This window comes from Vidua macroura, chromosome 5 (assembly GCF_024509145.1).
Source record: "Vidua macroura isolate BioBank_ID:100142 chromosome 5, ASM2450914v1, whole genome shotgun sequence".
NCBI lineage: Eukaryota > Metazoa > Chordata > Aves > Passeriformes > Viduidae > Vidua > Vidua macroura.
This window is the reverse complement of record NC_071575.1, coordinates 46,940,848-46,962,166: the sequence shown is the minus strand read 5'-3', so window position 1 is coordinate 46,962,166 and position 21,319 is coordinate 46,940,848. Positions and strand designations below refer to the sequence as shown.

At 34.2% G+C, this 21,319-nt stretch overlaps 1 protein-coding gene across 11 annotated transcripts in view; it reads left to right on the top strand.

Moving 5' to 3' along the window:
- The window catches only part of IMMP2L (inner mitochondrial membrane peptidase subunit 2), a 419,891-nt gene that overhangs the window by 149,107 nt on the left and 249,465 nt on the right, over positions 1-21,319 (top strand). The gene's annotated exons all lie outside the window — the stretch shown is intronic.

Genomic DNA, 21,319 nt, shown 5'->3' with positions numbered 1-21,319 from the left:
TAGAAGTGCACCAATGTCAAACTACTAACTAAAGAAATCCAAACATGTACATGCCCAAGCTATGCATTTTCTTGTGGATCTTCATTCATTTTGCAATTTTGTGTGCTGATTTCACTGCTGTGTTTCCAGCCTGTAAAAACAATGATATGGAAATGCTCTTGTTTCTGGGATCATATTTATTTCATAAAATCATAGAGTCATAGAATGGTTTGGGTTGGACGGGTCTTTAGAGATCATCAAGTTCAAACTGCCCCACCATAGGCCGGGAACATTCCACTTCCATTTATTTCTGAACTTATTAACTGGAGCAGCAGGTCTTCCACAGGGTAACGCAGTGTGGTCACATCAGCAGAACTGTGCAGTTTGCTATTCTCAGCTAGAGTTCTGTGATTGAATTAATGTAAAGATCACACTGAAGGGCTTATATGCTCATTTTCAAGATAATGCTACATTACAGCAAAGATACAATACTTTAGTCAAAGAGAAGGAACCTTCCTAAATCAGATGATATGATGGCTGGGTAGTTTTGTGTGAATAGTCTAGTTTTTCTTATAGTTGTTACAACAAAGAAAAGAAAAAAAATATACTGCTTCCTTAAGGTTAAGTCCCCTTTTATATATATGTACTCTTTGAATTTGTAAAATAAAGGTTTTTCCCATGGTAATTGTATATCTCTAAAATAGCTATGACTATTACTTCTAAACATGGGATAAGAAGCATTAAAACATTAAATAAGTAGAGAATTTACCCTTCTAGTATATAGAAAAATACAATCCTCATCGAAGCCTTTGATTTGGAAATACCCATTATTGAAAAGGTGTAGTATGAATGACTGCCTTTTCAGGGAAAAGAAGGAATATCAGTAGTAATGGTTGCAGTTTGCAAGACTAGTTTCTGCTCTAATGATGTGAAGGTTTACAGTGTAGTGACCTATAAAACTGGCTCCCATCCAAACCTCCTGTTTCACAGTTGCTACTGGACTGTTTGCCTAGCAACATACTTAATGGACCCGTAGGGAATTTAGACTTACAGCTAAATGAGTGTAGAATGCTGAAGAGAAAGACCAATAGTTTAGGTATAGGAAAAAGGAAGAGAAGAAAGCATTTTATCTGACAGAATCCTGAAACTGAGTCATTTTGTACAGAAATAGCTCCTTTCACTTGCTTTTGAGATATATATTAAAAAGTTCTTACTATAAGTGTAGGAAGGTAAGCATCTCTTAATTTTGTTATCCTAAAGTCTTTATCTTATTTTTCTTATTTTTTACTTTTTATCCCCCCTTATCCTCTCAAATTTAATGAAGTCTTGGATGAAAAGAACATTTGAAAGTAAAATGAGTGAGACAAAAAAGATTAAAAAAGCCTGGCAGGAATAAGCAAGGGTATTTCTGTTGATAATGGATGTCCTTGATTCTATTTGTCAGTCTTTCAAGAAAACTGTTATCTAATAAAGGTTTTCTATGAGCCTGACCACTAAATTAAAAAGGAAGAAAAATGTCTTTAAATGTTTTATGTGGTGTCTTAGGTGATGTCTTAGATACAAATCAGAACAGAAAGCAATTATTTATATGGGGAGGTAATACTTTTAGACAGTTGAAATATAAATTAATTTTTAGTTGATCTTTTTTCTAAATCTCGCTCCTAGATACAAATCTCAGTTTGTTTTTCAAAAGTCATGATCTCTAATTTTTTAAAAAGTTATTAAATGAGAAGTTTTGCAGAGTTTCAAGTGACAGATAGTGGCAAATGTTGTTTGGAGGTCATTTACATTGTTTTTATTTATAACTTATATTAATCGATAAAACTAAAAATACAACACCTATTTTATTGTGACCTTTTGACATTGCATTAGAACCTTGAAACAAAAGGTTCTTCATATTTTATTTTTTAATAAAAAACCCAATACTGTTTGAACGATACACTATAGTTCAACAGTAATTTGAGCTCAGGGACTGAAGCTGTGTGATTTATAGGATGTGAGACTAGATTATGGCAGTAATTTAGCATCACTTTGAAAATCTATTAGTACTGTTGTAAGATAATCATCAAGTTCATTCCATGAAGAAGCAACTCAGTTACAGGGGAATATTATTTTACATGCACTGCTGAAAAAACATGTACGTAGTATTTCAAAGTTTTGCTTGGATCTGAAAATGGGATGCTTGCATTAGGCATGGAATCAAAAGGAAAAAATGCCTACCCCTCTTGTATCTTAGTGTCCTTTCTCTGCAGGTTGTGTTCACTGGCCTTTTTAATACCTAGATTTTCTTTTGAGGAAGCTGGAATGAATGAGTGGGGAATTTGAGCAGATTATCCAGATTAGATTATAGATTATCTGAGTTTTTTTTTTTGTTTTTTTTTTTTTTTTTTTTTTTTTTTTTTTTTTTTTTTTTTTTTTTTTATGGATAGTTGAGAATTGACTATGATTGAGAAAGGCTTGTCCCTCAAGAATTATTCCCAGCACTTTTGGATCCTGGTTATCATAAATGTGGAAGTTATCCCTTAGATTTGGCTTGTTTTATTTACCCCCCTGCACCCTCTCCCCAAAAATTTGCCATGTTGCTGTGTTTGTTTCTATTGATTTGTCTTCACATGAAGCTAAAGTGGAGCACATATAGATCCTGTTGGTTTTAGTATTTTAATTACTATTGTCTGAGAAGGGTTACCTAATTTAGTATCAAGAATACACCTACTGTTTAATCTATTTAGCTAAAATATTTTTCTAGACAGAAAACATTCCCTGAAATAGAATCATACAATCATATACGTAGGAAATGACCTTTTAGATCATGGAGTCCAGCCATTAACCCAGCACAAGTTCAACACTAAAGCATGACTCTAAATGTAACATCCATGTGTCTTCTGCATACCCTCAGGGATGGTGACTCAACCACTATGCTGAGTTTCAATGCTTGACAATCCTTTCAGTAAAGAAACGTTTTCCTAATACCCAGTTTAAACCTTTCCTGGTGCTACTTGAGACCACTTCCTCTTGTCCTATCACTTGTTTGGTAGAAGAGACCAACACCCACATTGCTGCAACCTCCTTTCAGAGCTGTAAAGTCTGTTCTGAGCCTCCTTTTTTCCATGCTAAATAACCCTCAGCTGCTTTTCATAAGATTTGAACTCCAGACCCTTCATCACTTTTGCTGCTCTTCTCTGGACACGTTCCAGCACCTCAATGTCGTTCTTGTAGTGAAGGGGCCAGAACTGGACACAGCACTGGAGGTGTGGCTTCACCAGTGCTGAGTACAGGGGGACAATCACTGCCCTGCTCCTGCTGGCCACACTATTGCTGAGGCCAGATGCCATTGGCACAGCTGGCTCATATTCAGCTGCTGGCTCATGCTGGCTGTCAATCAGTACTCCCAGATCCTTTTCCATTGGGCAGCTTTCCAGCCATCTGCCCCCAGCCTGTAGCGTTGCGTGGAGTTGTTGTGACCCAGGTGCAGGACACAGCATTGTACTCGTACCTCATGCACTTGGCCTTTGCCCATCAATCCAGCCTGTCCAGATCCCTCTGCAGAGCATTCCTACCCTCCAGCAGATCAATGCTCCCACCCATCTTGGTGTCACCTGCAAACTCACTGCGGGTGCACTTGATCCCCTTGTCCAGGTCATTGATAAAGGTAGTGTTGAGAGATTCATTATAAAAATACCCACCTTAATTAGTTTTCAGAACTTGATGACCTAAATAAATAAATAACTAAATAAATATTTCCTCTGCTCTTTTTAAGAGTTAGTCAATGCTTTCTAGTATTTTTATGTTCTCAGTATCATGGAGAAAAATCCTTTTTTGCTTTCTATAAACATTGGCAACTAGCAATATACTTTGGTAAAATGTACGCTGAATTCTGAATTTTCTGGTATTTTCAAACAGAAAGAGGCTTCATATCCATGTGCAGAAAAAATGTATTAGTGTGACTGACTAGCAGTTTAGCGTGTCAGCAATTATTTTCTTCAGAATAATATATATATATTAAAAAAACAATGTATAGGCTAGTACAATTCAGAAAAGTGCCATGACTGATGGTCCAAGGTAGTCTGAAGAATTTACAAATGGGCATAAAGAATTCAAAGAAAACATGTAATACAATAAATTCATAAATTTTTTTGAGTTGTTCTAGGGAAGGCCAATAGAAGTCTGGTCAAGCTATGAAGTTAATTAGAACAGGATGATTCCACAGGAGTCTACAAATCAAAATTATCCTGTGATTAATTTCCAGTAAATTTATATTAAAAATTATTTATTTTGTTTCTCTAAGGCAGCATCCATGCTAGTGATTGAATTTATTTATATTTAGGTTAATTTACCCCTACATAATCCCAAAGGAAAAATAGGTCATTCATGAAAAGTTTGCAGGAAATTAAGCTAGAAAATTTCTACAACAGTTGAAATTCAGTAGTATACAGAAAGTTTTTTGCATATTTTGGCTTAATCAAAATGGGACAGCTGTAAACTGGTGTCACCTTTTGCTTCTTTAGTTGGTCAGTCTGCTTAGTAATAAAATACTTCATGGAAACAGATTGTTTTCTCACAAGAATTTCACATGTGATTTATTTCCTTCGTCAGATGCCTTTTCTCATTTAGCTGTTCTATATAATACAAGAGATATATAAATAAATTACAGTTCTAAAATTTATTGCTCTAATCATGACACTGGTATATGACAACACTACATCTTATTTTGTATTATAAATTGCTGTGCCCAGGAGTCACAGAATAGAACAATAGTGATGGCTTCAGTTTATGATCACAGCACACTAATTTCACGTTACTATTGCAGAATAGTTTTTGTCATAATTTCTGTTTCTTTTTCATAAACTTTTCTTCTTTTGATATTCTAAATCTACTTCCTTCCTTGTTAAAAGGGCCAAACAGGTTGTTTGAATAACTGCAGTTGTTGTTGGAGCAGAAAAACAAGATTTGGCCTTTTGCTAGATGCAGCTAGGAGGCCAGCACCAATTGTATGAATGCAAACATTTCAAATATGTAAAACTATGAAATTTTAAAGATTATGAGAACAGTTCAAATGAAGAAAAAATAAATAATGCAGATTTTATTATCTCAGAAGAGGCAGAGCAGATCTAAATTTTTGCATTATTTAAGAAAAGACCCAGACTCATTGCTACAGTAAGACTTTCTCAAGATCAAGTGACACCTTAATTATTCCCCAGGAAATATGACAGGCTCCATTAAAATTGCCCTATTACTATTGGTTTTGTACAGATGTTACTCATATACTGGGATAGTAGTTCTAAGATTAGACTGGAGAGATCAGATAAATGAATGAATAAGGTTGAGAGATCTTTTACTTAATATAGAAATTCAGTATGTAAATTAATAGCTTATTATAATATTTGGGCTGTTTAGGAATGACACTATTGAAGAAGAGAAAACATTTATATATAATATAAAATTATTTTAATAAGAAAGTGTCATGGAAGATGGAAGAACTCCAGAAAAACAGCCAAGCTGAATAGGCAGACTAATGGAATGTAAAAATTCATTAGTAACAGATGAATAAAGAAATAGTCAGCTGAGTTACTCTAAGACTTCCTAAGTGAATTAATTAAATTTATTATTGCCATATAGTCAGGTAGAATGATGAATGCAGAGAGAGATTTTCTTGAGAAGAGAGATGAAAAAACTGCAACTATTTCATTTGGTCAGTAGATGAATAAAAATGTTCTCTGGGGAAGTGTTAAAAAATAATGATTGTTACACAGAAGGTAATGGAATCATGCTGGTTTCTGCATCTGGAAACACAAGAGGAAAGATAACTGAGAACTTCAAAAGCCAAAACTTCAAAATTCTAAGCTCCATAATTAATTAATTAATTAAGTTTGTCTTTTCATATTTGTTCTTAACTTCTGGAATACAGGGCATCACTGATACTGAGGAGAATTACTCAGATATAAAATACTGTCTTTATTTGCTTATTCTTCCTGCCTTCTGTTCCAGGACAAATTCTGCAGCTATACTGGTAACTGTAAATAAGTGGCCTGTAGCAGACCTGTTATGCCTGCGTGGTTCCTCAGTCAAGTTGAAGCTGTGTCTGAGTCTGTGTGCTTAACCATACACAGGAGGAATTGATAAATATACATTTAATACAGCATAAATGCTATTCCTTAGAGGAAAGCAAGAACAAATAAAATGTATGCTAGGTGGTAAATATGGGGGTGTTTAGCATGTGCTGTTTATTAATATAACTACTTAGCAAGAGCTTTTCTTTAAAAAAGTGAGTTAAAAGATTTTGATCTGATTGGCTAGAAATTAGATTTTCCTTGTTATACAAAAGGTAGTAATTTGATTTAATGGTAAGAGTAGTGTTTATGTAGTCACTCTGCACTAAAGTAGTCATTTTGTGAATATAAATAAATTAAACACACGCTAAAGATGCAGAAGGATAATTAAGACCCATTCCCAAGATAAAAACCAAGTATTACCATCTTTTTATGTCATTTTGATAGTAGTAAACACCAGGGTTTTTAAAGTTTTCCTAAACCTCTGTTGTCTTATGTAGCCATTGCATGTCAGTTTATCAGAACAAGAGAGAAAAGATTGAGGGAGATTTATAAAACACTGCTGGGCTTGAGACTCATTCTTTTTGAAGTAATATCTTCTTCTGCATTAGTTAATTTTAATTGATAGTCTGAGAAAGTTTAATGAAATTTCTTCATTTTTTAATGTGTCTGTGTTGCTTAGCTTGCATATTGATAGCTAAACTGATACCACTGAATTCATACGTTGTGAAGTTAAATTTCAGTGAAATAGTTTTCAAAGGCTAAATCCATTTTTGTAGGTAGCATCCTTGTAGGTGGTATAGAGTGTAAGGCTTTTTGAGGCATCAATTTTAGGCTAGTAATTAAAGTAGTTATTACTGTAAATCGTGTTGCTAACCTTTTCAAACTCTGTAATCTAAAAAAAAAATCTCTATAATCTCTATTCTTCAATGTAATTACAGTTACTTGATTTCTAATATGGCCATTTTTACCTTTTCTGCTCTTTGTCTCTTGCTTGTAGAAAAAGTTTCTGATATGATATGATATTAATATCTTGGGGGGAAAAAAGATGTTGCATGGCACCTTAACTGATTGCAATTATAAGAGCTATTATTTTTTCAGTGCTAATATAAATGTAGCAATCATTTATATTATTTATATCATTATAAAATGATGTGGAATAAATACTTGCATATTGCCCAAAATGCTTTTCCAAGCTGCATATAGTTCATAAGGCACTTGAGCCAAAGAGCATCAATTTTTTTGGTGTATGTGAAATATACCATTTCCGGATAATGAGAAATATATTTAGTAAGGTTTTCCATCAGAAACGCTGCTTGTGCATTTGCGTACACAGAATCTTTTGAACACTTGACTATTTCATGTTGAATATAGTGGTGCTTGATTTCTACTCTGAACAGAAGCTGATGGAGCAAATGATGCAGCCACCACGGCACTCCAGTTCTGAGTTTATAGGCACTTACATGCCTAAGTATGTGCTAAACTTTATTCTAGTATCTAGTCTTAAAGTCAGTGATTGCTAGATTTAAAAAGTGTGAATATGTCCTTACATTATGCTTATATATTAACCATATAAGTATAATTTAAATGCTGATCTTTGTTGATTTTGTTGTTTTAAATAAGGGAATCAAAGTTGTAACTTCTATTTGTAGTAGTTACTGGTTACAGTTACTTGTTACTGTAAGTAACAATAATGTATGCTACAGGAAATTTGCGTCTGTTATTTTTCATATGTAATAAGTAGGGAAGAGATTGTGGATGGCTTGTTCTCCTATGAAATTATCAAGAATCAATCTTTTGGCTTTAAATAAAAGGAAGAAAACAAGTATGAGCTAGCTAGTAGCTCATAAAAATTGAGAGGACTGTTCAGTGTAACATCTTGAGGCAATTAAAAAAATGACATCTAGTATACAAATTTTGAATCAGCAGTAGAAAATATGGATCTCTCTCCCCTATTTGTAACTTAGATACACTACATTGTGTTGCACACAAGGGAAAAATATCTATCTACATTATAAAGCAATAATTCATTCTGAGTGGATATGAGCAGTCATTCAGTGACAACTGATTTTACAGAAACTGGGTTGGAAACTTGGGCATTCATTGCACTATACGCAATTAAGATTTGTAGATAACGTTCACATTAAAGTGGCTGTTTTATTAGGAAAATATTTTGAAAGTGACACTGGACAATCTTAACTAGGGAAGAGGTTCTTTTAACAGTATCTACAAATCAGTTGAAATGTGAAATCAGTGTAAGACTGAAATACATAGAAAAATAATTTTTAAAAATTACCAAATATTTTTACTTCCTGTGTTTAAATAATTTGTTAAGAACTATAACAAATCTTTAAAAGTTTGCTATTTCCTAGAGTAATGTGAAACATTTAATAAGTACTCTTTATAGTTATTATTTTGACTATAATATCTCATGCTTTCATAGAGTTAAAAAAAAAAAAAAGAACTTTAGAAGAATTTCTGTTCGAAGGGAAATTTAATGGACATTTAGTTTAACCCCTCTGCAATGAGCAGGGACATCTTCAACTAGATTAGGCTGCTCAGAGCTATGAAATTATATTAAATCATTTGAACTTACTGATCTGACTAGTATAGACCAGGAAGAACCTGAATCTGCAAGAGAATGGAGATTTCCTTGCTACTTACCTATCTGATACTTTATTGTGAAATTAAAAAGTAGATTCTGTGGAGGAGACTACACAAGTCAAAGGTTTTGAATAAACATGGAGTTAAATATTACAAGTTCTTCCATCATTAGCAATTTGACAAAAGGAAGGAATTATTGCTGCTGTTGCATGATTCATTTGTTAGTTTGAGGAACAAGAAATAATGGAGACCTATATGACTCAAGATTTTAAGAAACAGATGCTTGAATTTAATTAAGTCATTGCCTCTCATATTTTTCATTCACTTTCTGAGGGAAGCTAAGAAAATACCAGGAGTAGGGATAAAGGTAGAGCTTAGACTGTCTGTAACTGTTTAAAATTTGGCAAGTGCTTTAGGAGAGGATGTCAAGATCATGGGCATCAGCTGTATATGTAGGCTACAGAAGTAGTCAAACACATTTACTAAACTGTCTTTTTGTGAGAGGAGGATACCAAACTGAAGTCAATGTGTTTAATTAGTTTCAAATGAAAGAGCATATTAATATCAGAAGGTAAAATGAAAATAGCTGCTATTTAAAAAAAGCTAATTAAGTTTTGGCTCTCCTGAATTGGTTCCTTAGGACATTTTGACCCTGGGTGGTGCTGTGAATTTGAATGATTATGAGGATCTCAGAGGTAGAAGCACAGGTTGTTCACTTTAGTAATAGGCAGTTCTTTTGCCTGTGGTCAAAAAGCAAATTATTTCAGTGGTGTAGTGCGTTTGAAGTCTTAGAGAAAACTAGTCAAAATGTTTGTCAGCATACATCAGATCCAATAAGCCTGCCCCTGATCAATTCTTATTGCCTGTGGTGGTGAGAGTTTATTTTGTGCTGTACAGTGGAAAAAATGTGAATAAGTTTGGGAAAATTCTCTAATGAAATATTTTTAACTACAAGCCATTTTTAAACTAGAAAAGCACTTATTTACATATTTCGTGATTGCTGGATTAGTCATCACTTCAGATATTGCTACTTATAATGCTTTTATTGATAGGATAACCTTAGAAATTGTGTTAGAGATGCTGGATCCTATGAACTTCATGTTGCTGGCAGGATTTCTTTTTCTTTAGTCTGCTTGTACCAACTTTGGTGCACTGTAGGTCTCAGGGAGGCTTCTGTCCTGATACCATAAATGAGAAGTTACTGTGGTTCTGTCTCCCAGGGTCCAGACAGTGGTTGAAGCTAAGCATACATCCTGCACAGGCAGAAGTACACACCATGCAGTACACACACAGATAACACAGAGAAAAAACAGTTTCTGTATCAGCACCAGCATAAACACAGAAACATGAACGCATGGATAGCCAGCTGATGAGGGCTAGAGTTTGTTACTGCTCACATTTCAGACTCATTCACAACATATGGGTTTTATACAAATTATTCTGCCCAGAATCGTGTCTCAGTGTCTTACAGTTCCTGGAAATAAGAGCTATGGGTCTCCCAGATCTGTAATCCTTCTGGAATGTCTCATCCAACAGAGGCTTCAGTTCAGCCTGGTGTTCTGTAGTAGATTTTGCACACACACACACACAGAGGTTAGACAGCATACTTACACAGCAAATAGTTGAGACTAGTGTTTAGTAAGACAGATTGTGGTGGTCAGATACAACATTTTGCCAGGCAAATGTGCTGACCAGCCACTGTCTTAGATTTGAGTGGCCCCTTTATTCCTTATGTTTTCCTTAGAATCATAAAATGGTTGAAGTCAGAAGCGATATTTAAGGGTCTCCTCGTTCAATCCCTGTGTGCAGGGTTTGACTAGATTAGGTTGCCCAAAGCACTATCCAATTTCACCTCATTTTCTTCCAAAGATGGAGAATACAGAACTCGTCCAGGCAACATGTTCTGCATAACTTTTTGAGCCAGGTAAGAGACAGCCCTAGCAGAGGGAATGTGTTCCTGGATTTGATGGTTACCAACAGTCACAAGCTAAGTGGGACATGAAGGTTGGAGGCAGCCTGAGTGGCAGTGATCATGCAGTGATGGAATTTGCAGTCCTGAGGGATATGGATCAGGTACACAGTACAGTTAGGCCCCTGAACTTTAGGAAAGCAAACTTCCAGCTCTTCAAGAAGATAGTCAATAAGATCCCCTGGCAAACTGACCTCTGGGACAGGGAAGCAGATCAGAGCTGGCAGGTCTTTAAGAGTCTTCCATAGAGCACAAGAGGTAGAAATGCCCAGGAGCATGAAACTGGGCAAGGAAGGCAAAAGCCTGGCATGGCTGAGTAGGGACCTGCTGGTCAAACTAAAGGCAAAGAAGCAAATCCACAGGCAGCGGAAACAAGGACAGGCAACCTGAGAAGAGCACAGAGGTGAAGGTCACTCGTGCAAGGATGGGGTGAGGAAGGCCAAGGAGAAGCTGGAACAGAGCAAGGTACACAAAGAATAACAGGAAGGGTTCCTACAGGTATGTTAACCAGAAAAGGAAAGTCAAAGAATGTGTAAACCCCCTGATAAACAATGCTGATAAACTGGTAACAACAGAGCAAGAGAAGGCTGAGATACTCAACAACTTTTTTTGCCTCAGTCTTCAATAACAGCCTCTCTTCCCATGCTTCTGGAGTGGACGGACAGTGGGATGGGGACTGGGCAAGCAAAGTCCCTCTCTGTAGGTAACAATCAGGTCCACGTCCACCTGAAGAACCTGAATGTGCGTAAGTCCATACCACCTTATGAGATGCGTCCCAGAATCCTGAGGGAAATGGCTGATGTAGTTGCAAAGACACAAAGGATTCTATGATGGTATGGAACAAAACCATACCCCAAAGAAATGAAATTTCATAATAATTGACGGTACACGAGGAAAGATTTTCTGGTTCCTAAGTTTCATGCGTTTTTGGAAGAGAGATTAGGTTGATTGATTAGAGCATGGTACTAAGAATGGTAAGGTTATGAGTTCAATTCCTGTATCCAACATTCGAGTTGGACTTGGTGATCCTTGTGGGTCCTGTCCAACTCTGAATTTTTTCTGGCTTTGTGAATTTGAATATTTTTCTTATTTTCATGGATTTATTCAAAATTTTTTTACATTTCAGAAAAATGAATGCTAGTTATAACTGGTTACTCATGTCTGTGTTGGTAAAAAAAGAAGGAAAAACTTATATATTCAGTTTTACTGTCTGTTGCTCTCCATTTATGCAAAATCATGCCATTTAGATATGTCAAAGAGTATCATAATGAAAATGGTAGAGCATGAGAAAAGGCATGTAAGAAATTCCTAAGGATTTTGTTCAAAAAAGTAAATATATTTGAAATAAAGTATTGCCACATGTTGAAAGAGTATGGAAATAGCTGTCTGCATTAGGAATACATTTTAAAATCTGGACATTTAAGAGGCCTAAAAACCTACTGAAATTGTAGCATCTCTTCAAGAACTCTTAGAAAAATTAAAAAAAAAAAAGTGAGAGGATATTCCTGTGCAAACTTTGCAGTCATTTCAGCTAAATTTTTTTTTGCTTCTCTGAACAGGTTACATTGCATGTAACTTTTTCTGGGGATAAAGTTCCTCTGCAGAATGATCCAGGTTGGAAGATAAGTCATCTATTCAACCTCATGCTCAAAACAGGGTCAATTATGAATCAGATAATTTTGCTTATAATTGTCTACCATATCTCTGCAACCTATTCCCAAGATTTTTTTCCTCATAATTAATTATTTTTCCTATATCTACTTAAATCCCATCCCCCCTAACTTTTGCTTTAGGTGGTTGTCACTCATTTTCCAGCTGTGGACCTCAGTAATGAGCCTGATTCAGCCTTCTCAGTAGCCACCTCTTAGTTACGGAAAGGTTGCTACTTATTCGTCTCAAACCTTCTTTTTTCCCAGGCTGAACAAGCCCAACTTCCTCAGAATTTCTTGGGAGTAGAGCTCTGGCTCTTGACATTTTGGGAACCTCCTGCTAAGCTTGCCACAGTTGATCAATGTCTCATATGAGGCTGAGCAATTAGGGATCCAAAATTAGACACAGTATTACAGAGGTAGTCTAAGAAGTGCTGAATGAAGGGGCATTCTTTTCCTCAGTCTTCTATTAGTTTCATACTAATACAACCCAGTATCCTGTTAGCCAGCTGTGCTTAGGAGCCCCAGGTCATTTTCAGCAGAGCTGCTATCGAGTGGAGCAGTGACAGGTTGGTACTAATTCAGGTGTTTGTCCACTCTAGGTGCAGGACTTTACATGTGTTCTTGCTGAATTTCACGTCAGCCTGTTGGCCTAATTCTCCAGCATTTTTAGATTCCTCTAAACAGCTTCCCTAGGCTGCCACCAATGGTGGTTAAATGTATTGACTGCATTCTTCAATTTAGTATTGTCAGATTGGTAAGGATTTTGTCTCCTCCTTCAGGTCATCAATAAGCAAGTTAAATCCCAGAGTAAAACCCTGAGGAATGCCACTTGCAACCGGTCTCAAACCAGTACAAATCATTGACCTCTACCTCTTAAGCATGGAGTGATGTTATCCAGACTATCATGGCTAGTACTGTGTATTTTAGCACCTATACAATCTATGTGGGAGTGATATTAGTGTGCCTTTCTGTCAAACTAATAATTCCTAATGCACTTGGAGCTGAGCTAGAAAACCCTTGAAGGGCTTCACAGCACTGTATGGGCTTCATAATTCAGATCTCTCCAAATTGCAGGAGAGGCACCTTTACTTGTAAATATATTGTCAGAGATTCAGCTCTGTTTTAGATATAGACACCTAGTTGGCTTATTCAGTCTCTCTTACTTCCACAATTTCACTGATTTTTCAGTTAGTTTGCCAAGAGTTTTAAAAGGGGTCTTAAAAATTCTTTTTAAAAATCTAGGTTTTTGTTAGTGTATTCTGACTGACTCTTTTGCATCAGTCATTATTTTAGTATGTAACTTAAATATATTAACTTGACTTTTATAACTAATTTTAAACAGGATCATTCTTGTCTTCCCTCTTTTCTCCTCTTAATTTAATTGATTTTGTTTTCTTTGTTTTCCCCTCTGCTGTTGGTCTTCCCTTTTCTTTTTCTTCAAGCTTTTATTCTAGTCATCCCTGTTTCTCCTCTTAATTTAATTGATTTTGTTTTCTTTGTTTTCCCCTCTGCTGTTGGTCTTTCCTTTTCTTTTTCTTCAAGCTTTTATTCTTGATTGGCTTCTTTTTGGTGGAATACACTTGCTTTCAACATTGTTTAAAATAAACTCAAATGCCTTCCAGTGTCTTTCATTATTGCCTTTAAATGGAATTTGTAGTTAATCCTTCAGAATTAATTATTTTTAAAGAACTTTGAGGCTTCTTAAAAACAATATTTGATATTGCTTTGGCTCCAGTAATATTTAGAAAAATCATAAACCTTAATTGGTTATTAGTGACATTATAATTGATACTGTTAAGCAGCTCCTGGACCTTGAGCTCTCTCTTTAATTAGACACTCCTTCCCTCTGAGATTTCCTTATGAAAGTATTTTGCTTAATAACACAGGGTTATCAGCTTTCAGTTGTCTTCTGAATGAAACCTCCCAATTGAGACTACCTGTCACTGCCTTCTGCATATTAGTCAGAATTCCCCAACATGCTCTTTGTCATTGCTTAAGCACTTTTTTCACTTTCTAATAAATATTTTTGCTCTTGTTTTACAATTAGTATTGTAAATTTTCCCTTGACATATGATCATAAAGTATGGAAATTATAGTTTGTCTCCTTAACATTATTTCAGAATAATCTAAAATATTTTTGAAAATAAAACAACAACAACAACAGTAAGAAAGGAATTTTAAAAAAGGTAAATCTTCTTTACAGCTTTTTGCTGTACTAAATATTTTTGGCCAAATCAAAAGGACTTAGGGCTGCTGTCTTCTTTTTCTTCCCCATTTTGTCAAGTCTTAATTTGAAACTTTTATATATATATTTTTCAGGGTATCTTCAAGCTCACTTGTTTTCCTTGAGTCTTTCTTTATGTCTTTATTATTAATTTTTCTTCTGATAATACTGTCTGATAATTCTTCTTGTTTAAAATTTGTTTGACTACTGACTAGTCTATTGCTACATTTAATTATTGTGTTTCCAGGATGGGCTGTTAGACACAGTGCCTTCACTTGTTCCTTTTCTTTCTTATACCTTTTGTCCATCCTGTTTTTCTCCTTCACTGTCTTTAAACCTACTTGTAGCACCTCTTTGTTCATTCAACTTATTTTTTTCTCTTATTGATTGATTTGGTCATGTTGAAAACATGTTCTTTTAGCAGTTTTTGCCCCTTTGGCCACATTTTTACAGCCCTTTTCTGTTTATTCTAAGGTATTTGTTCCATCTTATGTTACAATTGGTTTTAACCATTCACTTATCTCCCTTTGAGTATCTAAAGCTTCTCATTTTTCCTCACATTTACTTGTAATATTTACATGGCTGGCACTTTGTTAGCAGCATATGAAGGTTTTTAATTTACCATTTTTTGGTTTAAGTTTTTTTTTCCTTTCTTATATTTTGTCAAATTTTTTTGGAGAAAGTTTTCATGTGTTTGTTTAAGGCAAAACCCTACTAACCATAAAGTCATCACATTATACATAAAGTTTGTCATTTAAATGTGTTCTAGACAGAAACATTTAGATTATTTATGCACAACCAGGGTGGTGGAATATAAATTTTGGAAAGAGAAAAGTAGAGTTCTTTGCTAGAATGATAAAAAAGAAATGCTGATTGTGGGATTACAATGTTGCATGACATACAAGAACAGAGAATTTTAATGTGTAAGATAATTGAAGCAAAAAAAAATTCAAATGAAGGAGACAAAAGGAAGAAGAAGACAAATTGAAGCTGAATAAATTTTGCAGGATGAAAATTTATAGTTAAAGATGAATAGCAGGAACAGACTCTTGAAAACCTTTCAGGTCACTAGGAGTAAGAATCTGAGGTAAACCTATATTGTTTGTGATATCTTAAAATACAGTCATTTAGAATGTATTGTATGGTATATTATTTTGTTTGTAGCTAGAAAATATCTGAACATATAGAGAATTTCTTTGCTGGTGTTTAGTTTTCTTCACTCTCCAGAATTTCTTTGATGGATATTGAATTATTTAGTCCAAAAACAGATGGTCTCCACAAAATATTCTATTCTAAGCATTTTAAATAAATAATATTGTTCTTTTCCCATTTTGTCTTAATTAAAAATATATGTAATGTTTTCAATTAAATGCATGATGTATATTGCATTTATACTGGCTTTAGTAGAGCTGTGCAGATGAAAATTCTTGATGGCTCTCAGTCAGATGGATGGGTTCATATGGCCAGGCTTTTGGTCATCCAGGGGCATACTTTGTAATGTCCAAACTACCCTAACAGGTTGGAGACTAGTGTCTGTTAAATTCAGTGGAAATTACACACCCAAATGCTTTCACTATATGAGGAAGTACTGGTGGGTAGTTGTCTACCTCTCAGCATGGTAGAGAAAAGATTTATAACCCTTTGACAATATATTTCTATTTATTTTCTTCTAAACCTTTAATTAATTGCAGAGATGTTTAATCCTTGGTGTATGTGCTTTGGTGTGATGTGTTTATTCGTATATACTTATAAATTGTTGTATGCTTTTGAAAGGCTGGATGAATAATGAGATTATTCTCTTTCTGTTTTCTTTTTTTTAATAATCCAGATATGGCAAAAGCTACAAATAACTTCAAATTACTCTACCTGTAGTGGACATCCTCCATTTTAGTTAGCTTTCCTAAGACCAAGGGGAAGAAAGAGAGCTTTAGTTAGCATAATACTATTAAAGCAGAGTTGACTGCTGAAGTAGGTTGGAAAATAGACTGCAGAGTTTTCAGGGTTGCAATTTTCCTCTGGCTACACTTGAAATTTGCCTTCAAATCCATAGAGCAATTCAGCTTTTTTAATTGTTGTTCTATTGTGGTTTTTTCTCCCATGTCATTGACAATTATAACATGACAACAAATATCATAGAGAAGAATACTCTAGAAGTAGCGTAGGAAGTAGGACACTCTGGAAGTAGTCTAGTTTATAGGAGGCTGGGAAAAAGATGAAGTATTAATGAAGTAGAAAATACTTAAAAAGGAGGACTGCTGCTGATGTAATTTTGTGTAAGCAAACAGTAGATGATTGCTGAGTGAAAGAATGAAATATGAAGGGTACAGGAGAGATTGAATTTCTTGGAAGGTAAAAAAGGAAGTAATTTTTTGTTGGACTTCAACAGCCTGAAAGGCTGAATTGGACATGTTACGTTCGTAAGTGTTGTGACATTTGTCTGTACTATTGTGAACTTGTTAAATGAAAAGTCTGGAGGTCCTGGGGATACATTTCATCCTAGCTTGAGTAAAGAAATCCTTTTACATTCTTGTAGAATAAATGGAATTGGGATAGTGGTGTGCATGTGCAATATATTTTAGGTATTGATAGTTTAAATTGTGCAAGCAGGTATTTTAGGAGAAAGCATCATTTCATATTTTGAAATATGTTGTATAACACATGAATTCTCAGTACAGCCTTAGTTTGTTAAAAATGGGCATGCATTTATCATGAATACCTTCAGAGCACTTATGAAATAAATTATGTAACAATTTAACTTCCCATTTTATATTAATTGCCAAGGTAAGATTAATCTAAGAGACTATAATTAATAGTAACAATTTAACTTAATCCTTTTATTACCTGGTACATAAAGAAAAACACTGATTATTTCTAATCAGTGATTAGAAAAATCAAAAAAGCTGATTATTTCTAATTTAATGATGTTTGTTGCTTTACTATAATAAGACTAACTCTAAATGGTTGAGGTATTTTATTTGGCATGGATATTGGGCACTTTGCATTTAATTAAAAGTGGTAATTCTGATTCTATTTGTAGCCCCTTTATATTCCATTTAAATGTTGGATATTTAGGAATAGATTATTTTTATAATCTGTTTCTGTTTCCTATGAAATCATTCCACCATTATGTCAAAAGCATGTTTTAGCTGGTTTTAGTAGACTTCAGACAGTAAGTAACTCACTTTCTCTTGTGTTATAAAGGATTCAGCTGTATGTTTTTAAGTTTAACTGACATTCACACTGGAGACAAAAACAAAAAGAAGTTATAAATGTTAACAGCACAGAATAAAATTTCATACAGAAAATAAGAATGTATGACAAGATTCTGCCCTCAAAAGTTATTCCCAACAGCCATCTCACGGATTCTGACTTGTGCTCACATGCCAAATGACAAAACTGGAAACTCTTTGACCTGTAAAGTGTAGTATATGAATGCTGAAAAGCTTTCTTTATATAATCTAGGTCTGGTCTGTAAGAAATGTGTATAGATGAAGACACCAGCACTGAATTTGATGTACTTTTGTGATTCACAAAACCATCATGGCTATTTGGAGCGCAGTGTGAGATTGTCATTAACATGAATAACAAAGAATAACTACATAAGGGTGAGGCAGATGGGGTTGTTTTCTGCTTATCTAAACTGTAATGTTAAAAAGAACATCAACTATTTTAGGATCAGGAATAGGCCATCTGCCCAAATTGCATGCCCATCCACCTTTATCTAACTCCCATATTATTATTTTTGTTGGAATGTTGTTACATTATTTCTGCTTTGTTTCCTTGAGAGACTCTTCATCTCTACCTGATCAGATTTACAACTAGGTTTTTCTCTAAGAATGCCAGGTCTGTCTTTAATAATTATATTTCTCTATTCAAATATTTTGCCTCCAAATATTATATTTCATTGATAATTTTTTTAGTAGGTCAGACAGCATCTGTCCTTATTGGGAAATGTGGAAATGATGTGACAATCTGACAACAATAGTAGCAGGAAATAAACAAAGAACCCACAGAAAGCATGGAAGGGAACAGAGAATTTGCATCAAGGCAAAGAAAAGGGCTTTGGGAAAAAGGGTCTAAAAATAATTGAAGCTGAGGGACAGAAAGATAAGTGAGAGACATTTGTAAAAAGCATTTTTTAGCTGAAAGAGGAATTTAATTTGTAGTTTTCAGCTTTTTCTGAAAGAAGGAAGGAATTACTTAAAAGATTCAGTTTCTTTGAAGGTACTTCAGTATATCTGCAGCTTTATATCTCTCTGAGAATACTGTAGTTGAGTAGGCAGATGTACAACACATTTATTTAAAGTTTTTCTTGATTGTTCAAAAGAACAAGTCTTTTAAACATGATGTCCAGTTGGCTTACCCTTCTATCTCTTTTTGATCACGCCAGCTGTAGAAATGAAACACTACTTAATGTAGCCAGAAAAATAACGTAACCATAGTCAGTTGCATACCACAGGGTCTGTTTTCATTATTCATTACTGGTTTTACTGTATGCTTATGCTATTTACAAAGGTTGCTTTTACATTTTGTCTCAGAATACTGAAGTGCAGCTAATCATGGACAGAATATAGTCTGGTACTTCGTTTTCACGCTGCCCTATAATGAAAACATTGAAAAGGATGCAACTCCTTTAGAATTTTTATTGAAAGTGAAGTGAATAGCTCAAGTCTCAGTTTCAAAGCACAGTTCTGACTAGACATGTTATGATTGTGTATTTTAACATTCCAATCATGCAAAGCTTGCCAAGTTTCAGTAATATATTGAATTTATCCATATAAACGAGTAATTGCAATTCTCTTGTTAAATATCTAACTTATATAGCTGTCATATGTGGAAATGAAGTTTGGTGGTTTTTTCCTTTAATTTTCACAAACTTTGTCATTTAGCTTAATTTTTGTTCTCTGTCTTGATTTTATGTTTACTAAATGTTTAGATTATCTTTCCCTTGTTTTGATAATCTTTCTCTTTTTTGTTGTTGTTATGTAGCATTTTCCCTGAGTATACATAGATTTTTTTCCCTGAGAAAATTGGTTCCAATTATTTCCAATGGTATTAAAGGAAAAGCTATGCAAATTACACATTTGGTACATCAGTTAACTGACCTACCAAAACACCAAGTTTGGAAGGTCAACCTGTATTCCAGAAAGGTATGTTGTTTTTTTTTTCCTACCTAGCAGACAATACCAGGAATTTTTTTACTGGATTTTTTACTCTGGATATATTTCGAGTCATTTGGTTTCTACAGAAGCTGCATGTTATTATTTTTTAAAGTATGTTTTTTAATCTTTAGCATGAGATGAACTTTCAGGCTCTTTATGACTCTTTTAGGTTGTCTCCTCTATCCCATTTAGCCATTGCCTTCAAAATGTCTTCTCAAGTTTTAATAATGAACTTTTCATACTTACTGTATACTTTCTTCCATGTAAAATTTCTTTTTTTGTCAATGCCACACATCCACTCTGTTTAGTTGAATTATGAGAATTATTTACTTCCTTATGTCTGACAGTGTTGCTTTTCAATTTTATTCTTGCAGCTCTTCTAGAATTGTCTGGCATGTGAACTTATTTTCTGTACTATATAGCAACCTTTTCCAGAAATGTCTCTTCTGGCTTCAGATAAAAAAAAAGGATCTTTTATAAGACTATTGTTGATCATTGTGTCTTACTGGCCAGCACAACATTATGGGAAGAATCCCAATTTCTATTTTAAGTTATCTTGAGGTCATTACTTCAGGCTACACAAACAGAAAAAGTGTTATTGGAGACCTTTGGAAATGGAAATTTCCTTTTAGGATATAAATCAACATATTTTTCTCCAATCTCTTATCTAGATTTTATGAATACTTTTAAAAGTTACGATTTCACAGCATTTTAGCTAAACTAGAAACTGAAATGTTCCTATATAAGATAGCATTTGACTGTGTTAGCTGATTGAATATTGCAGCTTATTTATTTAAATGGCAGCAAATTTTTTATCAAAAAGTAAATGCTTAATCTTTTTATGAATAAAACATCATCTTTCAGTCTAGTAGCTGATAGAAAAAAGTAATATAAATTAATGAATTTTTTTTCAGTATTGTATCTAGCCAGATATTTAAAATACTTATGTTTGCCTTCTCTCTTTCATTAATGGTACATTTCAGAATGAGGTTTGCTGTCAAATGCCAAAGAAAAGATAATTTATTTCTACTCTTCTGGTTTGTATAACCAGTAAGTACTGCTTTTAATGCATTAATGCATTAAAGCATTTTAATGCATTCCTGAGAGAAAACTACTAAATAAATGGAAACACAAGTGTGTAACAATACTTTTCTGTTTCTGAGGAAATTAAATATAGTTCCTTATCAGTTTCTTCCTCCATTAAAGAGAGTAAACATATCAATTAATGAAATACATAAAAATTTTAGCCCTATGCCTTGTGTAGAAAAAAACAACCTTTGTATAAATGAGATTATGAAAAAGCATACTTCAGCACAACTAAGTTATTTCTATGATTTTTAAGAGATTCTACTTTGCTGAAAAAACTGCTTTTACTTTTTCTTTTTTTTTATGTTTGTGCAAAAATGCAAGTTAATATGCACTATGCTATTGAAGCTACAAGGCAGATTTATTACTTCCTAAGGACTTCAGGCATATGTAGGATATCTGTAGAAGGAATAGCTGTCCATTTCTATATACAGCAACACAAGAATTCCACTACTCACCTATTACTTCTGGGAATTTTGACATAAAAATGTCTTTGGTTATGGAAAATGGCTAATACCATGGAGATGTTTCTGTGTAGAGATTAAAGATGTTATGTTTATATGGATGGTAGCTCACAGTGCTACCATGGAAAGCAT